Source organism: Heterocephalus glaber, unplaced genomic scaffold (assembly GCF_053883595.1).
Source record: "Heterocephalus glaber isolate CG9 unplaced genomic scaffold, H.glaber_assembly_v1.0 deba00001457, whole genome shotgun sequence".
Classification (NCBI taxonomy): Eukaryota; Metazoa; Chordata; class Mammalia; order Rodentia; family Bathyergidae; genus Heterocephalus; species Heterocephalus glaber.
Genome location: NW_028258305.1, coordinates 23,936,055 through 23,944,869, shown reverse-complemented (window position 1 = coordinate 23,944,869; position 8,815 = coordinate 23,936,055).

The following is an 8,815-nucleotide window of genomic DNA, read 5'->3' as shown; positions in this document are numbered from 1 at the left end:
TGCAGACTTTTCATAATGTAAGTAGCAATTTATTTCATTACGGTTTGAATTTTTTATGTAATTCCTATGGACATTTTGATGAAATTGTCAGGCTTAAAAGCTGTAGTGCTTTTCATTTGGGGGTGTGTGGATTTTTTTTTTTTTTTGCTCCGATCCATTCTTGCTGGATAATTTAAAATTAGTAAGATTAATCAGTTCAGTGATTTAAAAGACCACACTTTGGTTGGAACAAGGTCTGAGGCAAAATCATTTTATTTTTTTATTAGTAAATGATTTAAAAGGTCTTTTCAACTAGTTATCTGAAGCCGATATTTAACTGTTACTTATTCCACTAATTTCTATCTTTTGTTAAAAAGAACTTCCCAGCCTAAATCTCCTCGGTCTGTCCCATGCTAATTGCAGCTTACATTATATAAATGGCTTTGTAAAGAAAACTATAACTCCAAGCCTTGAAAGTTGCATGTTTCTATTTGCTCAAACTTGATGCACTTGTTTGAAGAGGGTCATTGCAGGGAGAGCTGTGTAGCCTGTAAGAATGTCCTGGATAACAAGCTTAAACAGAACCTTTTGTTGTGCCTAGTATTCTCAGGACTCCAAAATGAGGCCTCCTTTTTCTAACTGCGGGCTGAAGTGGTTCATTACTGCTGTTTCCTCCGCCAGGCCAGGGCTCAGCCATTCCCACTACTGAAGGTCTGTAACTTCCTTAAAAAGGAAGAAGGAAAACATGGCCCAGAAAGGTCTTGTTAGCACTTCCTATGTGAAATTAGCAGCTTTCTAAAAGGTACAACTCCAATTACCTCACATTGTGGAGGCCAGCCCAAACTCAACAATATGCACAGCCTCGCAAGTGACATTCTGTCTTTCTAGAGTTACTTCCCTAATTAGGAATGAAGAAGCTCTATTCTGCTGAGTGCATCTATTTACAGTGGCCACAATGCTTTAACTTGAGCATCCTTCTCAAAGACCAGTGTTAAAAAACACAAGTGCTCTTTTTGCCGAGCAGGCTATGGCGAGGCGACACATTCCTAACGGTTACGCCCTTGGGGGAAAAAAAAGTGTAGCCGCTTTGGCAGGATTGTTAACACTTCAGGATTCATTTTCCACAATAACGCCCCTGCCCAGAGAGCTCTGGGAATTACAGTGGACAATGGGGAGGCATTCTTAGGAGGGTCTAATGATGGAATAAAAAGAAAAATATTTATTGCTTTTGACAGTTCCACAAGGAGTAAAAATCCTTGTCGTGGCTAAAGTTTCCCTAGCTGTTGGAGGAAGGCAGCTCACGGGGACTCAAACAGTTCCACTTCCTTTGTTAGGAGGCTGAGGACCAGGGCCAAGCTGGGAAATTAAAGATTAAGTTCATTAAGGTAAGATAATTGTGCGTAGGCATTGTTGTTGATACAGGTGGAGGGATGGGTGCTGGGGTAGGAAGCCCGTTTACATGTAGGGACGACCCATTAAACAGGCTTAACAGACGCGCAAGGCAAATATGTTTATTACTCGCCTGATGGCTGACCTATGCTTCACTGGTTCATTAGTCAACAGGCCCCCAAAAGAGGGCCAGGACTCCCTGCCGGGAACCAGGTGGAAGAGAATGCTAAGCAGCCTCCAGCAAGCACAGAGCCAGTGCCCCGACCCTTGGAGGAGACTGGCCTTCCCTCTCCTTCTGCGCCCCCATCCCGCATCTGAGTTCCCCTCTGTCTCCATCCTCATCCAAGAGGACCAGTCCCCTTCTGCCAGGTGGAGGGAACAGTGGTCTCCCACCTGCGGTGACTTTGGATCTTCTGGGCACCGCAGGAAATGCTTATGCACAAGCGCCTACGGGCTGCCCTGTTTACAGAGGGTTGCACTCTGCTCTCCCCAGATCCTGATACCCACATTTCCAATCTGGGAGCTTCTTGGACACTTTCTTTCCTCAGTGACATGGCCCTCCTCAGAAACAGGCAATGTACTTAGGAAACCTGGACAGCTTATCTTCCAGTTTGTTCTTCTGAGAAAAACAGCCCCTTACAACACACACACACACACACACACACACACACACACACACACACACACAGACCCCTGTGCTTTGTGGTTGTAATCTGTAGTTTGTCTTTTCAGGGAGGAGCTCTTCCCCGCCCCCTCCCCACCTGGGACACCCATAAGTACTGAGAAAACATAGGTAGGGTCTGAATGGCAGAATTCTGCCATGCTTAGGATTGTCTCTGCAATCTGCCTGGAGGGAGAGGTGGACAGGCAGGTGCCCAGATCTCAGTCAAATGGCTGAGAGTGTCTGGGCCGCGGTCAAGAAAGTCTTCCCTCGAAAGCCACCCTAATGTTCCTGGGCATTGGGCAGGAGCAGAAAGATGGGCATTTATTTTGACGGGATCCATAGTTCATCAGCTCTGTGACACTCTTTTTTTTTTTCTATTTCTGGTAAGAAACATTAAGAGATGGAGGTATGTTTGATGGATATCCTGAAAGAAAGCAAACCCTTGTTTATTTGTAAGATCCGGTCACTTTACAGAAGAGCTCACCTGCCTTCTTTTCTGTCCTCTTCTCCCCTTCCTCTAGCCCCCCTCTGAGAAAAATAAACAGTGTCCTAATGATTTTGGTAAATAGGATTCTCTTTAAAACCACCTGATCATGGGGAGACATTCTGAGAAGACCCTAGGATTTAGTTAGTGTTGGTGTGTGAAAAAAGGACTTAATCTTACAGGGCTTTAAAAGCATATATATAGATATAATCACATGGTGAGAAGATTTTCCACAGCTAAGAATGACCACGTTTTGATTTAGTCAGACTGAATCCTGTCCCGTTCTTTCTGTTTTCTTTGGAAGGAAAGCTTGCATACGACTGTTGGTTCCCTTTAGTCTGCCAGGCTTGTCTAGTGGAGAGTGAAACGGAGAGTCCTTTCGTTATTTTCACAGATTACATCAGAGAAGTTTTTGAATAAAACATTTTCTGTGTAATGTGACTGTCGGTCTGGGCAGAACTTGAAATAATTTGCAAGCAAGCAACATTTACCAAACTTCTTGGTGTTTTCTCCTCTTGTGTTTATGTCAGGGCTTCTTTTTATTTATTTCCATAAAGTGTCCTTTGTCCTTGAGAATGTTGAATAGACTTCTTTCAAAAGTTATCAGAGATCGGTCTGATAAATCAGACGAGAAATTAGGAACATCTGAGTTATTTTCTAAGATTGGTTAATGAAGAGATGAGGATTTGCATTTTCTTTTAAAGACCTAATGAGCAAGTAAAACAGAGGAGGGAGGCAGGCTCCCTGACTGTCACATTGTGATTTATCAGAAAGCAGAAAGGAAAATTTGATCCAGACAAGAGTCCAAACTGCAGCTTCCTTGGAATGTGTTCAACTTTTTGAGAATAAGTGTGTAATCGCTGGCCTTTTACAATGAAAAATATAGCTTGAAAACCTTGTGCAATGTCCTCAAAATGTTTGTGTGCATATCTGCTTCCATAGGCAGCCCTTTAATGGAAAAGAAAAAGGAGATTGTCAATAACCAGAAAATATTGTTCTGGAAACTGGAGGAAATTACACTTATATTTTTAACCCTACTGAATGAAGAGGCTTTTTCTCTATTGCTTTAAAGAAAACCACCCCAAAACCTTGTCATTATATCATCATAACAGGAGCAGAGCCTGGTTCTGGAAATTATTTATAAGTTTGAGGTCTTTATAAATGCCACTTTGAATTTGGAACTGAGGGTAAAGGGGGTGACTGGATGGGAGTGTAGGGATGGAGCAGGTGCTTATGGCTCTTAGGACATTTCTAGATTGAGGAAGAAACGCACAGGCTTCTTTCTTTCTTTCCTTCCGCAGAGCCCAGCTCCTTCCTAGGAGCCATGGGGGGCTGGGGAACTGTGACCCGGAGCAGGCTGAGTAGCCTGGAAAACCTTGTAAATGTCTCTCACTAAGCCAGGCTGTTGTATCACAAATTCAGGAGATTCTGTTGCAACTTTTAAATTGTATCTATTTAACAAAGATTTTGTGAAAACTTCCCTACTCATAAAACTCTTTTGCACTTTACAGTTGATATGAAAACATAAGATTTTAATCAGAGGTTGCTATTCCCTAGTCTCTGTAGAGTTTTTCTTATTAAAGCAAAATTTGCATTGTTATAAAATTAGCCATTTTAAAGTATACAATTCAGGGGCATTTATTATATTCACAAAGTTGTGTCTGTGGTTTACTTTTTTAGTTATTATTTTTCAGTTGCAGAATCACGAACAAATCTTTGTAGAAATTATTAAATACAGATATTCATTCAACAAACATTTATTGAGAAAATTATTGCAGGAGCAGCACTAGGCTAAGTCCTGTTGGTGTTTTTAAGATCAAAAGGGACTATCATGTCCTCCTGGGACATTTTTTTTTAAATATGAGAGAGACAAAGCATCTACTTAAAACATCAACATTTTTAGTCAGGGAATCATTATTCATTTTTATTAATAAACATTATTCGGCCCCACAGAGTTTTATCATTCTAAAATATCATGGCATTACTAAATATTTCTCAGCCACAAGAGCTAGTATAATTAGAGTACAAAGTGTTCAGAATATTTACTATTCTATTTTTGTCAGAGGGATTTTATTTCCTCTGACATGTTCTAAAGTTTTCAAAACTTCTAATACGTAAGTCGAACTTTGTTCAACATGTTTCTTTGATTTACTCTGTCTGGGTGGGTGTATTATTTCACCACTAAGTTTTCAGTGCAGCTTTTACGCAAATTTTAGCTTGTGTGTCTGTAAGAGGCCAGGGACAGATCCATGGAGATGGAAACTGTGTAACTTTGCTCGAAAAGTTAGCAGGTTTCTCCAGGGAGTCTACAGCAAATGGTCCAGAATCCTACATAGAAAATAATGATGATGGAACCAGAAATTTACTTAGTCTAAAATATATTCTAAAGATTAACATTTTTAGTGTAAAAAAAAAAAAAGAACGTGATCTATTGGAATATTTATCATTTTCTTGAAAATATTTATCTTCGAATAAAATCCGTGTTTTGATGATGATGATGATGATGATGATGATGATGGTAACAGTTTTGTGATGAGAGAATTGGTACAAAAGAAACCAAGCAGAAACCTGTCTCATTAGGGTTAGTTTATTCAGCTTTGTGTGATTCACTGATAGAGTCTTCCTTGGTCTAGGATATGGGGAAAGATAGTAAATCAGCAAATACTTACTGGGTCCCCTTTTAGCAAAGGCTGTGGACTTGCTTCCTTTGGGAAGGAAAGACAGTCAAAAAAGCTTGGCATTGTGGGTTCCAATACTGCTGCTACCACTCCCCACTCCACAGCTGTGTGCCTTTTGGCGAGTTACGTACCTGCTCTGAGCCGCAGTTTCCTCATCTGTAGGGAGAGATATGCTTCCTTGCACAGTGACCCATGAGGATGAGCAGTAGTGTGATGCTGTCACGTCCTCTGTGCTCAGTAAACCAGTAATTGCTAGTTGGTCCTGTTTACCATGCCTTTCAACCAGGGAATAGAGCAGCAGTCTACCAGCGAAGACAAACTACATTTGGTGTGAGTTTTGCAGATCATAAAACATCAAAGGAAGCTATCATAGGGCGTATGTCTTCTGGTGAGGTACTTTTTAAACTTATCCATGAAGGAAGCCTTCTGAATTATTATTTTGAATGGGACTGTCTAGAATGTATAACTTTGACTGTTGAATATCATTTCTTGCTGCCATTGAAAGCTTATGAATATCACCTGAAAAATTACTTCAATTTGCTATCAGACTGGAACCATCAATTTATACCTGAAATATGTCAAAATGTTGTATATTTCTATAATAATAAAAATGATTGGAATTGCTGTGTTTAATTAAAATGTTAATCCACTGTCATATCACTTGATCTCTATTTATGGAGAGATTTCTATTTGCTGTTAAGATGTTTTATTATTAAATGAAAACCCTGCTGTTTAGCCAATGCCTGATATTAACTTACATGGAAGAGGTGACAATCTGCCAGGGATGGAGCATGATGGGCCCTTCCTTGGGAGAGTGTCTCATAGGTTGAAGAAGGAGAGACCATAGGAGAGCCAGAAAGATCACCCTGACTCTAAAATTCTCCTCAGCCTGCTTCCTGATGTCCAGAATCTTTGAACAGTAGAACTGGCTGATATGCAAATGCTCTTGGAAAAAGGGATGCTAAAGTTTAAATTCACAAAAAGATATAAAATGCCCGATACTAAACTCCTTTTCTGAGGGCAAGGTTAAGGGGCTTGACAGTTACAACATGGCAAGACGAAAGCTGTGTTAAATTTATAATTTTTTGGAAAATGACCCTGAATCCAAGGAAAATTGGGTTCCCTGCACGGTGGTGAGGCTAGATGACCCTGAAACTTTTCCCTTAAAGAACTGACGCTACCTCGCTTTCTGGCCCAGGGATGACTGGGTACAAGAGCAGCCTCAGTGGAGGTAGAAGAGCAGATCTCTGAATCCATGCTCTGGGCCTATGGAAGGATGGGGAATGACCAGGAGGACCCTGCTTCGAGTGGCTGCCATTCGAGACTGGGTTGAGCCCATCCTGCCTGGGCTCCTGTGCGTCATCAACCTTCCCAACCCTCCCTACTTCCCTTCCTAAATCCAGGCACTAGCCGCTCCCTCAGTACCTTTGTCCATGCAGCTTCTGGCTCCTTCTCTTCATCCACTGATAAGTCATTCCTCTGGCTCTTTCAGCAGGACTCAGTCCTTCCTGTGACTGCTCTGTCCTTAGGCTCCAGCGTCTGGTGTGGTGCCCCATGATCGGCCCTCTCCACCCACTTCCCACCACAGCACTTGCCTGTCCCCCTTCTGGTGACTCAGTGGGGTGACACCTCCTTGCCTCGCCTACAGGACAGTTCCATTCAGATGGCACCTTTAGGTCCTGTGAGACTATCGAGCCCTGCCCTTTCTACACTCTGCTGGACTGCTCCAAGCTCCTCTCTCCAGCGGAACCCTGCTCAAGCAAAACCTCCTCTCTGACCCTTCCCTCACTGCCCCAGGCTCCTCTGGATAATCTTTTTAAATTGTGGTGAGACTACATAACATAAATTTTACCATTTTAGTCATTTTTATGTATACAGGTCAGTGGCAATAATGACACTCACAATATTACTGTCACTACTATCTATCCCCAGAACTTTGTTATCATTGTAAAAAGAACCCTATACCAATTAAGACCTAATCCCTCTCCCTCTAGCTCCTGGATATCTCTATTCTATTCTGTTTCTTTTAGGAATTTGTCTACTCTAGGAACAGCATACAAGTGGAACCTTAAAGTATTTGTCATTTGGCATTTGCCGTATTTCACTGAGCATAATGTCTTCAAGGTTCATCCATGTTGTAGCATGTATCAGAATCCCATTCAAGCTTAAGGCTGAGTGACAGTCCATGGTATGTATAGACCTGACATTTATCTACTTATCTCTGGTGGACATTTGGGTTGTTTCCACCTTTTGGCTGTTGTGAATAATGCTGCTGTGAACATGGGTGCAAAGTATCTGCAGAAAACTTGTTTTCAGTTCTTTGGGGTCTATACCTAGGAATGAAATCACTTGATCATATGGTAATTGTATGTTTAACTTTTTGAGGAACTGCCAAACAGTAATCATTTTTATAGTGAATGATAATTCACATTTATGTGACACTTTATGGTTTACCAAGTGCTGGGTGTTCTATTAGCTTTTCAGAATAAGCCTGGGAGACAAGTACTGTTATTAATGTCACTTCCGTTTGGGTGAAGTAAATGAGACTCAGAGAGGTTCAGTGACTTGATCAGGGTCACTCAACCCATTGATGGGGACTTTGGCCTCAAGATGAAATTGTATGATGTGCCACTCACAGACTTTCCTGCAGTGATACCCTCCAATGTCGCCTCATTGCTTCTTCTCCACCTCTAGAGTGACCCTGAGGTCACCATGATTGTGAACATGTCTTGCCTCCCTTGCCAAACTGTCAACCCTAAGGACAGAGGCCATGTCACGATGATCTTTGTCTCTCCCATAGTGGTTCAGTGGCTGGTACATAATAGGCCCTCAATAAATGTCAGTTGTGTGAATGAGATCTTGATGGAGAGGGAGGTGTAAAGAGGAGGCACCGTGACAGAACTGACTGAGAGGGCTTCACGGTTCTGCCCCAGACACACAGGTGGAGCTCGTATCCTTGAATTTGTGGTGACTTCTGCCACCTTACATGTGTGAAATGTCATTCTCACTCTAATTTCCCTGGACATGGAAACTCCTGCTTGATGTGTGGGACCTTCTGTTTGGTTGGTCATTTTGCTCTTCCACCTTCCCAGTGGGACTGTAGGTTCCCTGAGGTCAGTCATTTGTGCTGGGTGCAGAGCAGGTGCCCAGGCCAGGCCCTGGAGGGAAGGAGCTTTGGAATGAATGGCCTGCAGAGGTTGCCCCTCTTTACTTCCTCATGCATCAGTGGGAATTGTCAGATAGAGTAGGATACAGGATGCTCAGTTAAATTTGAATTTCATATAAAGAATCATTTCCCTTAGTGTAATACATGCTTATACTAAAAATTAGTTGTTGTTTATCTGAAATTCAAATTTAACTGGGTGTCCTGTATTTTTATTTGCTAAATTGGCAACCCCAGTCGCTAGGTACTTATTACTCACTGCCATGTCACCAGAATCCTCAGAAATTCTGAGGAGAGAGTAGGAAACTGGTTTTCCAGAACTGAATTGTTAACTACTTTTTAATATACAAAATACAAATGGCAGGGACATTTTCTCCTAAATGGAAAAGTAATCCTCCACCTGCAGCAATTTAATTCTCATTTGAAATTGCAGTTTCTGTGCCCTCTCTCACAGCTCT